The following is a 24,585-nucleotide window of genomic DNA, read 5'->3' on the forward strand; positions in this document are numbered from 1 at the left end:
TTGCTTATTGGATAGTCAAAGGGCACATCTTCACACTACTAGCGTCCCCTCTCACTTCCTTGATCTCATCCTCTTCCATTGCCCCCACCTCGCCACTCTGTTTTTACTTTATGATTCAGCAATATTAAATCTTCTTACAGATTCCTCTGAAAAATATTATTTCATGATGCAGTGTTATTGTATATGTTGTTCCCTCTTCCTGAAATGCCCCTTTCTCCACATTAGGCACCTGCCTAATGGACCCCTATACATCTCTTGAAACCCAGATAATACATCACTTCCTCGAGATAACCTCCTCTGTCTCTGCTTAGACTTAATTCTACCCCCATCTGTGCTACACCTATATCTTGAGCATATTTGTATTGTGTGCCTCTCTTCTTAATAGCACGGGACCATTTTGAGACAAAAGACAGTTTGTTTTATTTTTGACTCCTCATGCTCCAGCATGGTAGAGTCCTAGGACAAATGTCACAAACCAGTGGTCCCTAGGCCTAGGTCCCTAAGTCCCTAGGTCTGGCCCACACATATGTTTTAACTGCACAATTGTTTATTTACTTTCTTGTCAACATTTTAAAGGGGCATTTCATGGGGAAAAAAAAGTCTCTTAAAAGCATTTGAAGATTTGGCAGTATTGACTGTGTGTTCCTGACTGGCAACAACTGGCTGGAGCTGAATAGTAAATTCAGAGACTTAGAGTGCTGGGCTCTTATGAACATAACTTGATGTTGTTTTTGTGGTTCAGTAATTTATCTAAGATTTCCTGAGTTATTGGGTGGTTTCTCTAATCTTCTATCCCGTCCCTCTGTAAGTACAACATTTACTCATCAAAGAAATTACTGGATAGGTCATGCACAAGAAAAATTCCACTGAAATAGCCAGTAGGTATTTGTAATTTTATTCCTTTCAATGTAATTTCATTCCCTTCAATTTTATTCCTTTCAATGTGGGAGGGGGAATCCCTCAAAAGCATTGTTTCTCAAAATATGAATCACAGTCCACTTGTGTAAGAACTATTCAATCAGACTCTCTGGGGATTATGCATCACTCAGGATTCAGTCAGCAAAAGAGGAACTGCACTAGGTATTTCAAACAGAAAAGATTTAATATAGAGACTCAAGTATTTTAAATAATCAGAAAGGTTAGAGGAATAAAACTCAGGGGACTTTTCCAGATATTATCAGCTAGCACTGGGAAGTCTTTCCACCCCCTTCCATGCTCTCTCCCATGTTCTGAAGCTGGAAGCCTATGAATTACATTTCTCAGACTTCTTGGCCAGCAGGATTCTGAATATGGTTTAGGTCCCACCAATGATATACACATGTATCACAATTTAAATAGAATAGAAATAAAAGCCATTCTTTACATGGACTCCAACAGATATAAAACATGAGTTTTTGCAGTGGCCTCAGCTTTCTGCAAGCCTTGCACCCAAAGGCTTTGGAGGACCTGTAAGCAGTGGTTTTACATAGCCCCCTGATCTTTGTGTGGCAGTTACAATTTCCTGTCTTTGGACCCTAGCAGTCACCAAATATTTATTAAATTATGGAATTACTTCTTTCTTCTTAGGCTCCATGGAAAATTATGTGTCTGCTGTTCAGTAAAACAGTAAAAAGTGGGGAGAGGATAATGCATGAAACCAAAGAAAGTAATCAGTTAATTTTCTCCATGTTCCCCAACTCCATTTGGTGACATGCCAAAAAATGCCACCAAGTCGCAGTCATAGACTGACAATAAGCACATACTTTCCTTTCTTCCTCTTATACTTATCGTTGCTCTCTATGACAGTAATGCTATTAAGCGAATGCCAAAATAATTTCTTTCACAGGAGAGAGGAAGTGGAATGTGGCAGAGTAACAATTGATGAAAGCCTCCTATGGGCTAGATGCTTCCCATAATTTCCCAGTCTTCTTACAAAGTGATGTTATGTTGGGCTCATTAATCCCATTTAAAGAATGCAAACTCAGCCTCATGGTTATAACTAACTTTTCCGTGGTTTATAATTTAGCAACTGAAACAGTCTGTTTACATCACTGGACCACAGGGAGTGAACTATATTGGCTGAAATGAGTTTTAGCTACTGACTCCCCAAATCATAGAAAGGAGATGGGAGTGGAAGGAGTGTGGAAGTGGGTCTAAAATGGAGGTCAGAGGTGTCAAAAAGAAAAAAGGGAGCATATTTTTGCATATCTGAGCAATCAGTAAATAAACAAAGCATACCAGTGATCCTTTCATTATTTTTACAGTCAGACATAATATGCTTTGTTTGGAATAATATGGGAAATGAAAAATTCATTATCACCAAACACAACACATTTAAATGCATCATAAAATAGAAGAAATAATTAGAACGTAATTTAGTGGCATGTCACTAATATGATTGACATAAAAATGAATCTGACTAAGTAGAACAATGATGTTCAATTTTATCACAAATAAATCAAAGGTGAAAAACAATGGCAATCAAACATCCAAAGTTGAGCCAGCCTGGTGGCGCAGCAGTTAAGTTTGCACGTTTCACTTCTGTGGCCCAGGGTTCACCAGTTTGGATCCCGGGTGCGGACATGGCACTGCTTGGCAAGCCATGCTGTGGCATATGGCCTACATATAAAGTAGAGGAAGATGGGCATGGATGTTAGTTCAGGGCCAGTCTTCCTCAGCAAAAAGAGGAGGATTGGCAGCAGATGTTAGCTCAGGGCTAATCTTCTTCAAAACAAGAAAAATCCAAAGTTGTTCAACAATACTAAAATTAAAGAAAACAAATAGACACATTGAGATATACAAATAAGAAAGACACAAGAGTAGATAGCTCGTGGTTAATCAGGGTTAAGATGAAAATATAATATAATTCATATATTTCTCCATTGTTTAAGCAGTAATAATTATAAATAAACTTATAGTGGCATAGGATGTATCTGATTGGGAATTGATGTTATAGAAGTATATGCAGAAAATATATCTGTGTATGCCTAATGTATTTGTCTCAAAGTATATACCTTCATATATTCTCATTCTTGTTCTCTGCTCACCACCCCCATCACACAAACACACACACACACACACACACACAGACCTTTCTTGTCAGCCTACAGATGGTCTGAAGGGAACATCCTACCATGTGATTTAGCATCCAGATCTCTTTCAGAGTCACTCTTAATGCTTCCTATGCTACATAAACATCTAGAAAGTTCAAGAAACTTCTCAGTGTTTGAGAATTATAGGGAAATATTTTTTCATAACCTAAGTTTATCTTCTATGATTGGTTAATGGAAGAACACATTTAGGTATTGAGCACTTACTCACCCAGTGGAGTTTGGAGTCAGGGAATGATTTCAGCAACCAATTTCCTCTTGTTTTATGTGCTTTCCTGACCTCTGATTTTTACATTTTATATTACCCATCCTCTTTATATCACCATGAAGCTCTTGCTTTATGAGATATCAGCTGCCCTCTTAGGTCCTGTCTACAGTGGTTCTTTCAGCTAGAGACTATTCTCTGCGTTCAAGTGACAATGAAGTTAAATAAAAGTAATCACACAACTAATAGTGTGCATTGGAAGATTTTTAAAATTTAGAACTAATTTTACCACCCAGCTAATAATTATTTTCTAGATGTAAAGAATGTCAGAATAAATGTCACTGTAGCCATTTTTTTTTTTTGTTATTGCTAAAGGGTATATTTCATGTGGGCATTTTAAAAATACTTAACACAATTAAAGAATGTGAGATTTATGCTAAAAGAAGGGTCTGAGAATTTAGCTTGATGATATCTGGGGTGTGAGTGTGAGTGTGTGTGTGTACTGAATAGACCAAATACAATTCTTTGAACTACTCTTCAACAGAGCTACTCACCACAAGTCTTTTCTTCAGGAAAGATTTTCTTTTAAAATAAATAGATCCATTCTAGAAGTGTTTGGGTTAGCATCTGAATATTTTTATAGGGTGTTGTATTCCAGAACTACTCCAAAGCACCACAAGACAGTTAATCCATTATAATAATAAGAGTTGGCATTTATTGAGTACTGAACATGATCAGAGAAGATGTGACCTACTTCAGGTGCTAAAAAGACTGTTGGATCTGACTATGGGACACACACCTACTGACTCTCACTTTAGCACTCAATCCGAAAGACCTACTCCCCTGACTGTTTTGTCTTGTCAACCTCTAGCACAGATGTCAGGTCCCGAAAAGGAAGGATCTTGCAACTCTATAGCAAGTTTATATAGTAATGGTTCACAGAGTCCTTCATCAAAGAAACCTATGGCCAATTACTTAGCTAAATGTACACTGGGGAAAAATTACCCACACATTTTTAGGCTTTTGGACATGGGGTTCTAGTTGACATTGACGCCTGAAGGCCTGAAGCATAATCATGGCCCTCTATCAGAGAGGGAGCATATGAATTAGCCCAGGTCTGATGCACTGTGGTTCCACTGAATCCGTCCAGGTCTGGCTCACTGTTGTTCTAACGAGTCCATGAAACGATCTGCTTGTAATCTCTCTAATCCACAAATATATAATTAGAATGGATATACATGGCAGGTGGCAGAACCTCCACATTGGTTCCTTAGCCTGTGAGGAAAAGGCTGTCATTCTGTGGAAATCTAAGTGGAAGTCTCTGAAACTGCTGCCACTCTAGCCAAGACAGTAAACAAAAAAACATACAAAATCCTGTGGGGAGTGACAGAAATTTGAGCCTCCCCTAAAGGCTTAAGGGATGTAGGGGTAATGATACCCATCGTTTTCCCATTTAATTCATCACATGATTTGGACAACAGAATTGATTTATGGCTTTATCTCAGGGATATGTTTACACCCAATTCTGTTATAACATAGTTTGAAGAGATGTGGAACACATAGACATTCTGCAGAACACTGCTTTGGTCCACTGTTGACTGGATCAGATAAGAAAGAACTGACAGGTACATTTGAGTCCTTAGTAAAACACATGTGCTCCAGAGGGTGGGAGATGAAACCATCACAGATTCCCGTCAGTGAAGTTTTCAGGGGTTTTCTGGTCTTGGGCATACTAGGACAACTCTATGAAAACATAAAACTCATAGCATTTGCAGCCATCCATCATCCAGTAAGACAGATTACAAACTTGATAGACTTCTTCAGATTGTGGAGGCAGCATATTCAAACGTGGAAATACTATTCTGGCTCATTTACTGAGTGGTATGCAAAGGTACCAACTTTGAGTGGGGCCTAAAGTAGCAAAAGGCTCTGCAGTAGGTCCAAGTTGAGGTGTAAGCAGCCCTGCTGCTTGGGCCATATGACCCAATAGACCCTATGGTATTAGAGGTACATGTGGAAGGAATAGATGACATGTGGAATTCATGGCAAACCTCAACAGGAGATTTACAACATAATCTCTCATGTTCTGGAGCAAGGCCATGCCATCTGCAATGAAGAATTAGACATCCTTCAAAAAAGAGGCCCTGGCTTGTTATTGGGCCTTGAAAGAGACAGAGTACCTGAACTTTCGACACCAGGTGAACATACAGTTAGAATTTCCCATCATGAGCTGGATACTGTCAGACCCACAAAATCATAAGCTTGAGTGGCCCCAGCAACAATTCATCATAAATTGGAAGTGGTATGGCTGGGATTGGGCATAGGCAGGTCCAAAAAGCACTACTGGAGGGGGCAGCTCAGGCTATCTAGTGATCAAAACTGTTGTATCATAACCTCAGGTCTCAATCACACTTAACAGCCATGGGAGATCCTTTATGACCAGCTGATGGGGAAAGAAACTGACCAAGCCTGATTCATGGACGGGTTGGCCCAGTATGCCATGCAAGCTGAAAATGGAATGCTACAGCACTAAGCCGCCCTCAGAGGTATCCCTGAAAGACATCCATTTTAAAGGTAAATCTTCCCAATGTGCATAGCTGTGGGGAGAGCATCTGGTCATTCACCTTGGTTGAATGAACTCACAGGCCGTGGAAAATGACTTGCCAAGTTGGTCAGGTCTTGGAAGGCGAAAGATTGGAATATCCAGTACAAGAAAGTCTGGGGAGGAGGCATGTGGATGAACTAATGGGAGTAGGCAAAAAATGAATATCTTTGTATTGCATATCAACACTCACTAGAAAGCATCTACCACAGAAGAGTTACTAAACAATCAAGTAGACAAAACAACCTAGCCAACTGTCCTCAACCAGTTCCTGTTAGAAGCCTACAGTTAACACTAACAAAATGGTTACTTGAAGGGAGTAGCCATTAACAAAAATAATGTAGGTTATGTATGCACACACACACATTAATCTGAAGACTATACATCCAAGTAATGCTGTAGGTTTATCTTGTGATATGGCAGGATAAGAGGTGGCAACATAAAAATTTCCTCTTACACAGATATATTTCTCCTTGCTTAGTGTTTTTTGCCCTAAATATATTAATTTGCTCATCAGAAAAAGAAATTGATATAAATTTTTAAACTGTAAGATAAATGGGGTTCTAAATTGAATCAGAAAAACAATTTTGTATAAATGTATTTCCTTTACATTCAAAGATGTTAAATATATATATCATTGACAGAAAAAATGAGGTTATAAGCACCTTTTACAAAAGACTGCATTTTTTGTTCAATCATATATCATAGTATATATATAGTGTTTATGTATAGTATATGTATATATATTTTAATAATATAATATATAATACCATAGATTCTCTTAGTATGTCTCTAGCTCCTGAACACTCCTGATCTCTCTCTCTTTCACACACACACACCTTTCTTGTTAGCTGAGAGACGGGCTAAAGAATACGTTTTTTCACGTGGCTTAGTCTTTGAGTGTTCTGCCTGATTATCCTGTACCACACAAAATCCACTCTTGCCCCCTCAACTCCCTGCTACTGGCTATGTGATATCCAAGCTGCAATTTTGTATTTCTTCATCAGATGGCACTGACCTATGACAAACAATATCTATTGCAATTTATTTTAAATATAGATTGTGAAAAAGTATAGAAAAAAACTACAATTAATAGCCATGTTCAGTGACAACCTCTTTTCCTCTCTTACATTATTATTATGAATGCAAATAATACAATTTTGCATTTACTGAGTGGCTATATTATCACATGGTGCTGATAGAATCAGTGGATGTAAAAGGCCTACAGTCAGAGCAAAGAGATCACAGTATGCAGGGACTTAGGGACCCTAGGACAGTGGCCTGGATGCAGACTGAAGTAGTGCATGCCAGGATGTGAACCACCTACAACCAGAGATGACCAGTTTCACTTCAGCCACCAAGAAACTTCCCAGACCACCTGACAAATAGAAATGGCAAGCAATAGGATATATTGGAGTATATGAGGAAGCCATTTGGTGTAAACCTAATTAGGCCTGACTTTGTTTTTTCCAAAAGGGCCTGACATGGCCAGTGAGCATACATTGTTTATCTGCTTAAGCATTTGCTATGTCCCAAAGACAAGAACAAAGGCCCTTAAGATAAAGGTGCAACTTCCCCCCACATTGGCATTTCCTTAAGGATAAGCATCTTTCCTTAGGCTAGGAACTGATTACTGTGCTCTCCTGTGACCACCCAGCTGGAGACAACAGACCTGCCCCCCTGCTGTGTCCATCAATTGCTGGGCTGACAGAGCAGTCTCATGAGTATTGTAAAAGGGACATTTCAATCATATGTGAAACATCTTCTTTGGGGGTATATAACCCCTCTGTACACCTCACTTATTTGGTGCCCTTCCTTCATTTGGGAAGGAAGGCCCCAGGCCATGGTCCTCACATTTTGACTCAGAATAAACTCACCCAAATTTTCATTTATAGATTGGTTATGGATTATTTTCGTCAACATTTCTTGGTGTAGTCACGCCAGGATTTCAAAGAAACCCACTGGAGACCACCTGGAATCTATACTGAACTGGCATTCAGTACCAATAGGGGCCCATTGAGCCCCCCAGATCACTGCATTCTTCAGGTGACCCTGGTGAGTTCTCCTGAAACCTGGACCTCCTTATTCTAAGTTGACGGTCCAAGAGTTTATATGAGCTGGTTAAGGTCTTAGGACTAGGTGCACACCCTAGGTAAGAGGAACCTAGGAGGAATTTCCTAGGCCAGAGGAGCCTAGAGGAACTTTGCAGTGAATGGGGCAGGCCGACCTTTTAATCTGGCTTTAAAATTGGAAAGAATTGTGTTTATAAAGTCTGAACAAACTGCTTGATAGAGAAATGAGAGACTGAATGTGTTCTGCTCCAAAGGAAAGGGACATCGCTCCTCCCCACCTTTTCCACCCAAAAGGTGTCCGTAGGTGACTGAGGACTTCACTGGGAGTATCAGAGGATCAATCTTCGTGACATGTAGTGGTCCCATAGAGAATGCCACTTTCGTTTACCGTAATTAATTATGGCGTGTCCGGGGAAGCGCAATGGGCTGGTCACCTGCTCTCTTGGCCCCCACAGCAGTTTTAGACTGCCAGAGGGAGAAACCAAGGCACGTAAGAGAGTGTTTACAACCTTTCTATAGGGAGTAACACTCACAAACAGTACATTTTCTGACCCATTACACTGTCCTTAGAAGTTATTCGGACTTTATAACAAAACAAAATTAAAAAAGAAGTAAGAAATCAAGCTTCTAAAGCAGCCTGATCAGTTCCCCAATGGGCAGCCTCTCCTCGAACTCCGGTTGGCTTCATGCTGTGACTGCAATTGCTTAACAAAGGGGGATCTCAACCCAGATTGCTAAGGCCAAAAGAAAGAAAGAAAGAGGAAAAAACTGAGGAAACAAGTTTTTCCACCGCAGTCTGCTATGAGAACACCTAACTCATAAATCTAAGGAAAATATTTGTTCTATCTGTCTGTTGTATGTGTGTGTCTATATCTATGTTATGAATGTGTGGTATTTTACCTCCGGGTGGTACAATTTCTAAAGAGCTCTGTTCAATGGACTTAAAGTAAGTGCTTACAAAAAGTTTTTCTAAATAGAACTAGCCCAAATGTCATTCAAGTTAGCATGATATAGATTAATTTTTGGTTAATGAAAATTTAAGTTTGCTGGTTTGATTGAAAAGGCATGTCTGGGTTTACTAGTCAAATAAGCTCACATTGTCTGTTAGAAATGTATCCGGAAAATAATAGCTTTAAATGATAACTAATTTTGTCTAATGTCTCAAAAAGATTTTGCGGGTAATCTAAATATCACTATTGGGAACAAATGATTTAGATATAAATGAAATAGGAGTTTATAGATAAACTTTTAGCAATAATTATAGTTTATGGCATGTCTATTTAAAATAACTTCCAAAATCTTTTTGGTAACTTGAGACTTTGAACTTTTGCTAGGTTAATTTAAATGAATGATAAAATTCATTGAGTATCTAGATCATTTCCAAATAAGATATTAGACATTAATTATTAAATGTAAGTTTATCTACTTTTGGCTTCTTATTGCAGAGAGGCTAAAAGTGTTCGGGTCTTTTACTGTACAGTGGCATGTTTCTAGAAATTATGAAAAGTGTTTAGAATGCTGATATAAAAGACAATTCGTAATTGTTTACCTTTTTGGTGTTTACTAGGGTCTGTTAAAGGTTGAAGAGCTCTAATATATGTGATTAAAGCTACTACAAATTAATAAGGAAAACGTATTTGTATTCAAGGAAAGTAAGGTGTAAGTTTTCAGTAAAGAAAGTATAAAGAATGGAAGTATTTTATTTGGTTGGTTGAGATAAAATTTGTCCTAAAGTACTAGGAGGAAAACAGAAAGACATTGAACAAATTCTGAATGTAAAAGAAAGTGACAAAAAGTTGGTGGAAGTAAAACCCTGGGGAATTTTATACATGGTCAAGCTGGCTAAGATTAAAATGAATCTAAGTAAGTAAGTGGGTTTTAATGTGAAAAAGTAAGCTGGTACAAAAATTAGAATTTCACCTTCCCTCTTAAAAGGATAATTTTCTTAAACTCTTAGTCTGCTCTTGATAAGGAGGTTATAAAAGGTTTTTCCTTCTGAGTAAGTTTACCTAAAGGACAGAAGATCTATGTTTTGTTAAGGTAATTTCCTATGTGCAAAAAGACAAAGGTCTCTCCATTAAGGTTTTTTTTTGCTGTTTCTGTTGTCACTTTGGTTAAATATTATTATGAAGCATTGTTTCAGTGGCCATTGTCTCATGATGCCAAGATCAGCAACCCCTTGATCTTGTTTAAATAAGTGTTTTAAAATCTTTTGATATTTTTGACAAGTCCCAATAATTCATATCCCAAGTGAAGTCTTTATTTTGACATTCTTTAAGAATTTTCAGAGGGCCCCCGGGACTTCTCAAAGAAAGTTGTTCTCTCTTCCTATAAAGAAGGGATACTAATTAGACTTTTTTGGCATGCTAAATTACATGGGAAGCATTGTCAAGTAAATGATGATAAACCTTCTTAGGTTATATTATGTAGGTAAATAGTATTCACTATTTTAACCCTGCTACGTTGCTTTCAACATCACAAGGGGAGAAGACCACGACTGCATTCTGTTATTTAATTTGGTTTACAAATGGGTCTTACTTAAATGATAAGCAAGGATGTTATCAAGCTGGATGTGTTGTCCAGCCTCAAGGATGCCTGCTACTTTCTATTAACTCTGTTAACCCAGAAAAAGATTTCCTTCTATGGGCTCAGGAAATCACCAGGGAAGAAAATATATGTATATATAAAGGTTGCAACAAAAGGGGAAAACAATACTTTTGGAAACTTTCTCCCACAGTGGCTCAGATAGCCTCTACTTGTTGTGCTGTATACCCAAAGCATAATCCAGAGAAGCTATTTCATGAGTCACAAGGCCACTTTCCCCTTCCTAAGGGAACCTTTGAGGTATGACAATTGGACTTTGTCCAAATGCCACCATCTCAAGGATAAATATATCTTGTAATGATCTGTATTTTCCCACATTGTGTTGAGGATTTTCCTTGAAGAAGAGCAATGGCTTTAGGTAAATTATTATTGAAAAGGATAATTCCTGTTTGAGGCATTCCTACCGAGTTACTCAGTGACTGGGGAACTCATTAAATCTATTTGTAATATTTGGCCAATAATGCAGCATTTCCACTGCGCTTACCATCCTCCATCCTCAGGATGAGTGGAAAGAACTAATGGCACAACCAAAACTTAATTGGCAGGCTTTCAGAAGCATTTACTCCCTCAGGGCCAAAAGCTCTTGTGCTAGCGCTCCTTAATCTTAGATCTACAATTTTTGTAAACATCAGCTGTCTTCTTTTGAAATAACAACAAAACAGCCTATGCAATTAGATGAAGAAATATATGAAGCAACATTGCTTAAGGGATATATTACATTGTTGTCAAGGTCTCAATGAGATGCCTAAAAGAAATGAAAGACTGGTAGCTGATTCTTTCACAGAGAACTCCCAGCCCTTAAGGATCATGGACTATAACCTGGAGAATTTATTTATGAGAAGAGGCATCCAATAAAAGACTCTATGCAGCTCTGTTGAAAAGGACCATACCAGGAGGAGAAGACAGCATCTGTTGTAGACAGCTGTCCCAAGACTCTGGACCGGGCCTGTATTCCCAACCTTATATCTCCTCATTTAAACCTTTGTTATGCTTAAACTGTATACCTATTTTATAATTTGTTTAGAATACTATCATAATTAAAGGAAATGATTAATTTGGAACAGACTGGTCTTGAAGACCAGGCATTTATCGAGTGATTCCTAATGGAACTCAATGGTTATGTTGAACAAATCTCTGGCCTTGGCCACTGCCTGAATGGCTAAAACATTGCACCCTGAGTTTCCTTTAAAAACAGGGAAGGAGTCAGGCTGAGTTAAAACTTGTTTCCAATCTCCCTCTCTTTAAGGCCAGATGGGCTCATTCAGTGTTCCACTGGTATGGCCACCAAGCGGCTATCTTTGCTTCTTCTTTGGGGCTAAAAGATGTCGTTATTACATATGGAAGCTCTGACTAAATTTACTCAACAAGCCCTTAATGATAGTCAAGCAGGAATAACCTTATTTAAATACTGAAATGTCTTTAATGAGAAGGGCTGTCCTTCAAAACAGAATGGCTTTAGATATTCTTATTGCATCCCAAGGTGGTACATATACAATCATTCAGACTGAATGCTATGTTTCTATACCTGATGAGTCTTCCAATATGTCATCTCTGCTAAAGCACATGAAAGAACAAGTGAGTGCCTTATGCGATCCTACACCCAGTTTGATTTGTTTGGTTGGCTCCTTCCAGTATCGGTTCCCGTTTTCAATCAGGATTGTAATTCCTATTTCTATTACTTCTTGGAATTCTTGTACTTGTCATAAAAGTCAAACTAATTGCTTCCTTTACTCAGTGTTGTAAGAATATCATACAAACTAGAGTAATGATTGCTCGATGGCTTGAGATGGTCGATCTTATAACCCTGGAAAAATTTCCTTTTCTGATAAGAACTATGCCTAAGAACTCATTTTAAACTAATGTTTTCAAATATGTCGAACTATTATCATTGTTACTGTACTTGTTCCATGATCATATGCAATGTAAACTTGAAGTGTCATGGAAAAGCACATATACAATGTTTGTACAACAATCTAAAATTAATTGAAAATTATATAACATATGAAATGCTTCCTCTGTTAAGATATATACCTCTATGCTTGTCCACTATTTTACCCCAGCGTGGACAACTGGGCAAATAAATGAGATAAAAGCCTAGCACCAAGGGACATGATGGACCCAGGGCAGGCAGCAACCACCCTGGTGCTGAGGGACAATATTTTGATCATCAATGCTTTCTATGAAAAGATTATAGTTCAAAAGTGGAAAATGACAAATAGAAATGGTAAGCAATAGGATATATTGGAGTATATGAGGAAGCCATTTGGTGTAAACCTAATTCGGCCTGACTTTTTTTTTTTCCAAAAAGGCCTGACATGGCCAGTGAGCATGAATTGTATGTCTGCTTAAGCATTTGCTATGTCCCAAAGACAAGAACAAAGGCCCTTAAGATAAAGGTGCAACTTCCCCCCACATTGGCATTTCCTTAAGGATAAGCATCTTTCCTTAGGCTAGGAACTGATTACTGTGCTCTCCTGTGACCACCCAGCTGGAGACAACAGACCTGCCCCCCTGCTGTGTCCATCAATTGTTGTGCTGACAGAGCAGTCTCATGAGTATTGTAAAAGGGACATTTCAATCATATGTGAAACATCTTCTTTGGGGGTATATAACCCCTCTGTACACCTCACTTCTTTGGTACCCTTCCTTCAGGAAGGAAGGAAGGTAAACTCACCCAAATTTTCATTTATAGATTGGTTATGGATTATTTTCATCAACACACCCATTTCCCAGCAGAGGGTCTATACGGGTCTCTTCATATAACAGTGCCCGAGAGAGGGTACTAGATTGGACAAAATGCATTACACTTCCCTGGTCTTCAACCACTAATCTTTATTCTACTTCAGATTGGCTAGGAGCAATACAAGTAATGATATATCCAGCTAACATATTAAGAATTTGTTAAATGCCCCGAACAATACTGCTTAAGTTATGTGCAGTCTTTTTTTTACTTGTTACTATACTTTTATATGGTGTGTATTTCCATTTCTACTTCACAGATGAGGAAATAAGTGCTTAGAGAAAATAGATAACTCTGATCAATTATCATGCAATCAGCAAGAAGTTTGAAGTCAAATTTTTATTAAATATTTCTATATATAGGATCTGTTTTTGAACTTGCCATTTTGTTCCTTAGCCTTTCGTCATCCCCATTCTAGTCATAAACGGGCACCTCTCACTTATAGGTCTAGGTACAGTAGTCCCCCCTTGTCCATGGGGCATACGTTCCAAGACACCCAGTGGATGCCTGAAACTGTGGATATTACCGAACCCTATGTAGACTATGTTTTTTCCTCTACATACATACCTATGATAAAGCTCAATTTGTAAATTAGGCACAGTAAGATGTTAACAACGATAGCTAATATTAAAATAGAACAATTATAATGATATACTATAATAAAAGTTATCATAAATCTTAGCAACCTCAGCATTTGACTTTTCTTCTTTCCTTATTGTCAAGAATTTTCACCTTTTCACTTAAAGGAAACACTTTACGGCTTCTCTTTGGCATATTTGAATTGCCAGCATCACTACTCTTGTGCTTTGGAACCATTATTAAGTAAAATAAGGGTTTCTTGAACACAGCACAGCGATACTGAGACAGTTGATCTGATAATTCAGACGGCAACTAAGTGACTAACCGGCAGGTAGCGAATACAGCATGGATATTCTGGGTAAAGGGATGATTCAAGACAGGGGCAGGGCGCAGCTGGACAGTGTGAGATTTCATCACACTCCTGAGAATGGTGTGCAATCTAAAACTTATGAATTGTTTATTTCTGTAATTTTCCATTTAATATTTTTGGACTGCAGTTGACCATGAGTAACTGAAACCATGAAAAGTGAAACTGCAGATAAGAGGGGACTACTGTATACAATACTCAAATGTACCATCACCTTCAACTGAATGACATCTCCCCATTCCACTATCCCTTTTCTATCCTGGCACAAATCATGTTGGATTGGTGCCTGGATGAAGGGAAAATAATAGAATGAGGCTCACTGAAAATTGAGAAACTGCCCCTACCCTAAAAGGTTATTCTATATGCCACAAGAAGGCTTTCTGCCAAAATCTGCTATTCTTCTCCAATATGATGGTTTTGAAGTTTAGTTAACTGGAGGTTCCTCTTTGCAGGGAATAAAAGTCTCCACACCTGATGCCATACTTACTACCGTGTGGATCTGCCAGTGAAGAAAAAAAGATCTTAAATTAGTTCTCAGATCCAGCCTTACTAAATAAGATACCAGCCTGGATTTACTTCATTACAGTGACATAGAATAAGGAGCCACCATGGGATCCAGGATGACAACGCCAGTGACTCCCATCATAAACAGGCACCCCCAGCATGCCAGAGACTATATGCAAAAGGCCTAAAAATGTGGAGCATTCTGGTTCTGCTTGTCCTGACTGTGCCTTATTTGGTTCATGGTTTGGATCTGGGATTCTACCACTCTAGCTCAATGCCAAACTGCTTGGGCTCCTTTTTATCCTACTCTTTGGAATATTCAATCAGTTCACAGTTTCCTCATAAGAAATTACTCCATAACTCCTGGGGGGCGAAAGGCAAATATTCAGCCACTTTTGCAATAATTTTTCAAATGTAAAACTTTGCCTCAAAGTCTTGAAGCTAGTTCAGGATTCATGTCAGGAGCTCGTGGCTCTCAGCACACTAGAGTCCTTACAGGTATCATCCACAGGCCAGTAACAGACAATGACACAGACACCCACCACCACCTCAGGAATGACAACCTCAGCCTAGCAGCACAACCCTTTCAAGATGATAACCTCTTCCTAGTATACAAACACATCTCAAATGCTGATCTCAGCACAAGTTGGCAATCTCAGCCTTGACACTGATACCCCAAGATGTCCTGCCACCACAATCCCATGCCAAAAACCACCAAATAAAGATTCTGACCTCCTCTCTGTTCCCAAACTCAAGCCCTGGCTCTTCTGCCTCACCTGTATACAGACCTGGGTCCCCTATAATTCCCCCAACTGCTCTCTCTTCTTTCTCTCCTCCTACCTTATCCCTCAGTTTCAATCTATGCAGGCCTCTGTTTGCTACTCAGCTGATGCCGATGCCACTGTGGTTATTGTTGACAGCTTAACTGAAGATCTCACCCGTCCAGCTTATTTCTATCTCTGTGATTTCACATCCGCTCTTACACAATGTAAGGACAGCTTGCAAGGAACTAAAGCCTATTGGCAGGCCCTATTATCTATCCTGCCACATCAAGGAACTCCTGGTAGATTATTTAGATTTGTTCTTGACCCACTCTTTTCCATTTTCATACACTGCCCTCTTGGTGCAAGCTAGTATCCCATAAGTTAGCTGATTTACTCTCATCAGTGCCAGACCATTTCATTTCTCCTCCTGTGTACCTAAAACCTGAATTGGGATCGTCATGTCCACTATCCCTACACAAAGGCCTAAAACTCTATCCCTTACTATGTGTAACAATTAGGGCCTGGCCATGATAACTGTCCCTATAACTGCCCCCACATCACCTCCCATTGTGACCCCCATAACTGCAGTAGCTATGATTTCCCCTTGTCCAACAATGCACACTTCACTCTCCAATATTCCCCAATAATCATCTCCACTTCCTACTTTCTTCAACCTGCTGGACATTATCTAACAACATGTCACCTAAGAGCTAAACCTCTAGTGATGCTGAGCCGGCTACCTGGTGTTCCAGCCTGGACAACCACTTATGCAACTAATTCCTGCCCCCTTGGAGGAGTTTGATAACCATATTAACTACTCATCATCCTCTCCCCTTCTGGCCCCTGCATTTCTTCCCAGCATTCTCTTGACCTCATTAACTTTCCCTTCATGAACCCCACACCATTCCTGCCTCTCACCATCAATCAATATTATACACAACCATGTCCCTCCATTAAGACTATTTGGTCCTCACATGTCTGCACTGATCTAAATTTTCCCATGAGAAACTCCACCCTCCAGCCCCCTTGGGCTACTGGTTCTCCTATGGCACCACTTTGATCAGCAGGGTCGCATATGCTACTCCTCCATTCCTCCCCCTTCTGCTCTATGCAACTTGACCTTTGTTTTATGCATATTTAGTACTCAGGTATCCTCATATCCAACTAGAAAATCCACTTCTCTCATCTAGCCTTCCCACAAAAAGAAGCACCAAACTATCTTTTTACCTATTATTTTGGGCCTCATCACAATCTTTGGTATACCAGGCACAAATTTAGATATTCTTAATTTATGAGCACAAACTCAGTTCATAAAGGCCACTCAGATGATGTCACAACTCCTGGAAGACCATGTATATCAAACAGCTCAAGCCTTAGAAGCCATTAATGTGGCAAAAGTCTCTGTAGCTGTTTTGGTAGCTGATAAAAGATTGGCATTGGGCTGCTTACTGCCATATCAAGGTGAAGTTTGTGCCTTAAAGGGGACCTTCTGCTGCAGGTGGGCCAATAACACAGCAAAGGTCTCCATATAGAACACATCAAAATAATAAATAATATTACAAGAGAACTCTAAGAGATTCCCTGGGCCCCAGTTGATTTCTTCTCCTGGCTATCTCCTTTTGCCTGCAGTGACCAGCTCTGTACAGGGATCTATAATAATTGTTGGTCTACTTATTTTGAGCTGGCTTTGCACATTTGTTCTCTCTCAAGCATAAGTTTATTTATGGGAAACCTGGTAGGCTGCTGTACTAAATCAGACATCAGGGATAAATTGTGAAGATCACAGGAAAAATCTCGTGTGTTCCCATGTATGTTTGATTTAGTGCCAGCAACCTCTAAGCCACATTTCCTACTTGTGTCTGTTGCCTCCTTCGGCATCCTGATAAGGCTCCCCGCACGCACACCCACACTCCACAAGCTCATGCACTCTCTTGATGCTGTGGGGGTCTGGAATTGGCCACCCCAAGATATGTCTCTTTGGCATGATGATTATTTGTGGCTCGTTATGTTGCAGACAGGAAAGCAACTGAAAAATAGAATTTACTTACCCTTTGTAAGAGACATTTACATTGTAAAGGAACTCTCCATCTGTAAAGATATCTCCCTCTGTACCAGGAAGAAGGGGAGATGACCTTATCTCTAGAAACTCTTAATCAATGGGGAAGGCAAGGACTTAAATCTGCATTTGTTTATTGTGCTTGTCTGGTAACCTCCTGTAACTGGCTGCCCCCACCCCCAGCATCCTCCTTTGTCTTTTGGTTGATATGATATTTGGGGTGGGGGTCTCGGCCATTTTGGTGAGTTGCTCAGCTTGCTTGAGCCTCTCCCATCTATACATTGACAAATAGAAATGACAATCAATAGGATATATTGGAGTACATGAGGAAGCCATTTGGTGTAAGCCTAATTTAGCCTGACTTTGCTATTTTTTCCAAAAGGGCCGGACTGTGGCCATTGAGCACGCATTGTATATCTGCTTTAGATATTCCCTATGGCAAGAAAAAAGGCCCTTGAGATAAAGGTGCGACTTCCCCCCCCACCCCCCCACCATTGGCATTTCCTTAAGGATTAAGCATCTTTTCTTAGGCTAGGAACTGATTGCTGCACTCACCTATGACCACCCAGCTTGAGACAATAGACTTGCCTCCTGCTACACCCACCAAGATAGCAGACCCACTACCTGCTGTGTCCATCAAGCACTGTGCCGACAGGGCAATCTTGTGACTATTGTGGGAGGGACATTTCAATCATATGTGAAACATCCTGTTTGGGGGTATATAACCACTCTGTGCACCCCACTTCTTCGGTGCCCTTTCTTCCTTTGGGAAGAAAGGCCCCGGGCCGTGGTCCTTATAAAGCTTTGTTTAATTTTCTCCTGCTATTCTGTCTCATGTGAATTTAATTCATTCTCTGGCCAGAAGAACCCAGAGAAGGTAGAGGAAATGTCTTTCTCCCCTACAATGCCTCTTTTAAACTTTGTGCTGGCAGCTGCCTCTTTTAAATCTCATGCAGGTGGGGATTCCCTTTTATAAAATGCCTGTGTACTCGCTTCTCTCTCTGTGCGTCTCTGTGTATGTGTCTCTCTCTCCAAGACTTTTTCCAAGAGAGCCATCCTCCCAGCCCCTTGCCTCAGATTTCCCCACCTCTGTGAGTAATACATCTTTCTTTGATTGTACCAAAGGATTGCTGTCATGATTTTCAATATCTGAACCTAATCTTTGCAAGCAGGGAGCTTTTAAATGTCACAGCAGAGCTGCTATAACAGGAGGGTTTATTTACCCTCCACAACAGCCAAAACAATCAGGATAGGCTGTCCTTCCTCCAACTGGTCCGAATCTGCCTAGAAAAGCAGGTGCACATGCCCAGCTGAATCCTCCTGGAGGCCTCTGTTCCCACCCACGGTTCCAAGGCTCCTTTCTACACCATTCAGTGTGATAAACCTGAATAGGGAGACCACCACCATTCCACATACATACCCATTTAACCAATATGGGCAGAGGATGAAGAGGAGATGGGATCTCTGAGAAATAATGAATATGTTATAATCTGAACAAATTTGTCTGTCTTGGAGAGAAAAACCAAATAAGGTGGGAAAACTCTATCCTTTTGGAGAGAAAAGTCAAAAACAGAGAAATGGTTTTTGCTCTGATATAAGCAAATCCATTCATTAATTCAACACACACTTACTAAATACCTTTGTTCCAGGAGCTCCAACACTTAGTTCGAGATAGAAAGATGAATAAGAGTGCATAGTCCTTGTTGTCAGGGAGTTCATAGTCTGATGGAGTAGGCAGACAAGTAATCAGGCTTACAATTCATGTAAAGAGAGTTATGAGGATATTTCAGGAGGAAAAGAGAGATCCCAGATGGGTAAGTAACTGAATGTGGGAGGTTCAGCGAGGTTTCACAAAGAAGTGACTTCTAAATTAGGAGTTTAAGGATGAAAATGAGTGGGCCAGTTTGGGGGTATTCTAGACGTAATATTTCAGAATTAAAAAGAGATGAGTATATATGTGATTCAGGGAGACATGGGAAAATATGGTCCATTCAAAGATCAGTGAGCGATTGGATTTAGTTGAAGTATAGGGTGCGCACAGAGAAGAAGCTGAAGAAGGGAATGTCAGGACTCAAATCATGAAAGGCCTTGGGTGGTATGCTAAAGGGGTCTGGATTTTATTCTTTGGTCAATGGGAGCTGCTGAAGAGTTTAAAGTAGAGGAGTGACAGAATCAGGTATGTATTTGAGATATATCACTTTGGCAGCACTGTTGAGGGCAATTTAGGAGGAGAAGGGAGAGACGAGTTAAGAGAATTTAGCAATAATCCATAGTTTTATTAGTGTGACAATAGCTAGAATTAAGGCACTAACAATAGGAATAGAGACAATGGGACAAATCCAAGTGATAATTAGGAAGTAGGACTTGGTAGCTGAGTGGATGGAGAATGATAAGAAGTAATAAAAAAATAACTCTCAAATTTCTGACTTGGACCATGTGGCTGGTATTGCTGTTTGCTAAGACAGAAAATACAAAAAGAAATAAGAGAAAGAAATTTGGGAGAAGGAAAGGAAGGGAACAAGGGGAAGATTTAATTTTGTATGCTCAGTTTGATGCCCCTGAAGAATGTCTTAGAAGCAACTGAGTGTGTAGGTCTACAGTTTAGGAGCAAGATCAGGAGATTAAGATTTGTGAGTCATCTCCCTACAGGTGGCCATTAAAACTAAGGACCTGGCTGAGCTCACATAAGAAATGTGTATAAAGTGAAATGAGAATGAGTTAAAAATAAAGCCCATCACAAGAAAAGCTAATATATTAGGGACAGTTAGAGAAAGAACAGCCAGCAAAGGAGATTGAGAAGCACTAGCTATATTGGAGGAGAATCACAAGAAAGTGATGCGATAGAATCAAAAGTAGGAAGTATCAAATGATGAAGAGTTCAAATAATGCAAATACCGAAAAGCATCTGCTGGAGTTAGCCTTGGTAAGAACCATTGTACTGGAGGGATAGGGGAGCTATTGTCTATAGTAGATTGAAGAAGGAATGGGAAGTGAAAAAGTACAGATAACTATAAGACACAATTAAAAAATATTTGATTGTGAAAACAATGATCAAAGAATCTCCATCTTGTTTATTAACTGCAATAAAAAAGCCAGTGGACAGTGAAATGTCAAAGGTCCAGGGAAGAGAGGGCACTCTTTAAGGAGCAAGGTCTTGAAGTCAGAGGAGGGGAAGGGGGTTTCAGAACACGGGTGAAGGATTTAGTTTTGAAAGGGAGGTCTCCCATTCCATTGAACTTCTAGGAAAGATTGTAAGGATGAGTACAGATACAGATATTATTGTGAGGGTAGGAGGAGGAACTTTAGGGAAGCCCATGTTCTAGTCTCTGTTTTCTCTGACAAGGAGGAGATGAGGTCATCTGAGGAAAGCAGAGGACTCAAGGACAGCAGTGAATGTCTGAAATAACTACTGGGTTAAAGGGGAGACAGAGCCAATGAGGGTCACTTAGAAGAATTTCTGGATAGCACTGAAGGCCAAGTTGAGGCTGTAGAACCAGAGTTTGTAGAGGTACACGTGCTTGAAGATATACTATTTTCCTTAGCTGTGATTAGCACCCTCAGGTGAAGTAGGAAATAAAAATATAATTATATAAAATTCAGTTTGAATGCTGCCAAGCAAGAGCGTAGAATGGTCAAGAATGATAAAAGTTGAGTGTATTGGAAAGAAAGTGATTAAAGTCATGAATTGGCAAGATAAGGAAGGAAGTGAAGATAGGAGATCACTGATGAAGAAAATAGAGGTTCAAAAATGAGGTCTCTATGAGATCGTATACTAATTTTAGTGGAGAGAAACAAAAGAGAGAGGTGAAAAGGTGGTGATTAGAAAGTAGCACTACAGTTTAAGATGTCAGAAGTATAGAACTTATGAATGATGACTGTGTCCAGGATGTGGCCAAGCAAGGATATTCCCAGTATGGAGGAAAGGTGAAGAAAACTGGAATTGAGTAAATCAATAATCTGTGAAGTTCTGGAGTTAGTTGATTTGTGTAAATGGATGTTGAAGGCAGTGAAGATGAGAAAGATAGCATAGATAGTAAGGACATGAACATGGGAGAAATGACCGGGGGTTGGTAGGTAGTAATGATCAAGAAAGGTAGCTGATTATATATAATCAGGTGGCATGAGAGGAAGTTTTTATAATAGGGTATAAGAATAATGATTTAGAAGTGGCAATTGGGTCTCTAGGAAAACGTCAGAGTCATCTCCAAGACTGTGGTATGGGGGCTTGAAAGAACTATCAATTTTCCCATAAAAACTGCAAGAAAAGGAAATGTCCTCAAATGGGAGCTGAGGGTCAGTTGCAAGCATTCTGCAAAGAGACAGAGATTACAGTGGAGTTTTCAGGCAATGGACAGGTTCAGAGGAAGTATTCTGGGTATAAAAGTGTGAGAGATTGGAAGAGCTACCATGTGCGGAAGTAACAGATATGGGGTATGTTTGGATCACCCGACTTCGAAATTTTAGGTGGAGCTCAGGAACAAGTGTGGTCTCAGATGGTGTAGAAGAGAAAAGCAGACACAGGAGGGCTTTGTTTCAAGATCCACTTGGTGAAATGTTTGGAGGTCTCAGAAGAATTCCTATTTTAAAATAACAGATTAACTGAATCAATTGATCCCAAGACTTCTATTTCTAGGGGAGAAACAAAAGAAGCCTGTCAAGAAATGGGGAGAGGCTGGCCACAACTCTGAAAAGATTCTTACTCAATTTACAGGGGACCAGAGCAGATGATTTATTTTGCCTAAAAGAGCAGAAGCTCCTTAGGAAGTGGATGGAATTGGGAAGGGGTGCAGTGGAGGAAATTATGTAGAAGTAATATTTGTTCAGTGTAAAGACTGAACTTTGTTGGGGACCTATGATAACGGCTAAAATGATAAAGACCACTCTGGCATATATAATCATATAAAATCCAGAAACTCTGCTGCCTCAACTGGCACCTTTAATCATCAAACATGTGTACTTCTAAGGTTCTTCTTCAGCTTCACCCCTGAGAAGACCCCTTAATCATCCTAGGCAGTTTCCAGAAGAATCTTGGATATTAAAATTGTCCAAATAGCTCTCAGATAATTTTTAAAAACCCAAAAAACTTGATGGAAAGGGTGAGTGAGGGGAGATAGTATCTTGCTTCTAGAGGTATTTCTGGAATTATTCTTGGGACCTAGTCTTTACACTGAAGCCTTTGGAAGGTTGGGAAGAGTGCTCACCCATTTCTGCTACAGTCTCACTTAGGAAAGAGTTCAGTGCTCTTAGCAAAATCTAAATGGTACAACAGAATCCTTTCATCATAATTCCATGCTACTCTGAGGAATTAGACATCATCCATCCTATTTGGCAAAATTCTGTGTATTCCAAATCAAAACAGAGACTGGCAAAGGATAATGGGTAAAGAGAAAAAAGACCAACAGTCTGTGAAACACACACAAGATATGGATGACTCATCCTATCTGGGACTCATCATCACTCGTCACTTTCAGCTCATGGATTATCTACTAAATATCTGATCTCTCTCCCCACCACACACTAATACACGTCCTTTTCTGCACTGCTTCTCTCTGATGGTCATTTCCACTTTTCTTAAGATTTCTTGTAACAGATTAAGATACTGGATTTATACAGAGCTTTATAACAGTAATAGCTAGCATTTGTTAGGTGCTTCCTATGCATTATATCATTATCACACAACAATTTAATTTAAAAGTACTGATGTTATCTCCATTCTTTTCAGATGTGGAAACTGAGAAGTCAACTTTCCCGATGCTACACAGTTAATTGGTACTATTAAGTGGAGGACCCAGAATTCCTATGTAGGTATCAAGGTTGTAGCTCCTAAATCACTGTGCAACTTTTTTTTACCTGCCTTTAATGGGGATTTCAAAAAGACAGCATTATATACTTTTTTTTAGTGCTCTGTCTAATTAGAACTTTTTGTTAAGAAGAGCCATTATTAATAAAATCATATAGTTTTAGTGCTAAAATATATGGTAGTGACCCTTTTTGTCACTTATTTTATAGACAGAGAAAATGAGGTTACTAGAGGTAAAGTGACTAGCCCAATAACATGTAGCTCATTAGTGGCAGAACCAAGAATCTAACCCATGTCTCTCTGGCTGCAAACTCTCACTACCACCATAAGGTATTTCCTTCAGTGGCCTACCTCAGTGAATGCAAGCTTACCAATAGTAATTTCCTTTGAAATAAGGTTTTGTGTTAAGCCATTTGTCTTCATCACTTATTTGCACAAAGAGAAGGCCTGCTATAAGATTTATTAGCTAGGTCATTAGTTGATAGGACATAGGACAACTAATTTTTGATGAGGAGGAGGAAGGAAAGAAAGATCTACAGCTGGAGAAAGGCTGACCAGGGCAGACACCAGAGTATCTGCCTCCAAAGTAAGGAGACAGAAGGAGGACATTGAATAATGGGAGAAATGAAGTCTAAAGAGGGAGTACTGGGATGCTGACAAAGGAAAGTAAAAAGTGGATGGTAAACACAAATCTCACCTACCTTTTAGTATAATGAATAAAATTTGAAAAATGCTTTGCTATTTACAAAGTGCTTTACGTAAAGACTTCCTACAGAGCCTGCCACTAGTAGGCATTTAATAAATGTTAGCTTTATTTTAATTTCTTTTACTTCTATCGTTACATTCTTGAAAATATTTTGAGCTATATCAGCTCAGACAGTGATGCGTCTGTTTTAACAGCAGGCTATGTTTTACAGTGGAAAGAGAATGGACTTCAGAGCCAGTCAGACAGGACTTGAATACTGTTTCAATCACTTATTAGTTGGTGGTGAGAAGGTGAAAACACAATTCCATCCTGAGAAAGATATTCAAATTATTTTTTCCTCAATTTCAACTGTTTTCCCTGAAAATATTCTAGGGAGAGAGCTGAGATGCTCCTGAGAGCTCCCAACGTGCTCTTTCCAAATTCAGGTGAAATGTTTTTGTTCTTTTTTTTTAAAGACTGGCACCTGGGCTAACAACTGTTGCCAATCTTTTTTTTGT

At 39.5% G+C, this 24,585-nt stretch overlaps 1 protein-coding gene across 3 annotated transcripts in view; it reads right to left on the reverse strand.

Annotated features, from left to right (window-relative positions):
- The window catches only part of ZMAT1 (zinc finger matrin-type 1), a 200,532-nt gene that overhangs the window by 42,575 nt on the left and 133,372 nt on the right, over nt 1-24,585 (reverse strand). The gene's annotated exons all lie outside the window — the stretch shown is intronic.

The sequence above is a fragment of the Equus caballus genome, chromosome X (genome assembly GCF_041296265.1).
Source record: "Equus caballus isolate H_3958 breed thoroughbred chromosome X, TB-T2T, whole genome shotgun sequence".
NCBI lineage: Eukaryota > Metazoa > Chordata > Mammalia > Perissodactyla > Equidae > Equus > Equus caballus.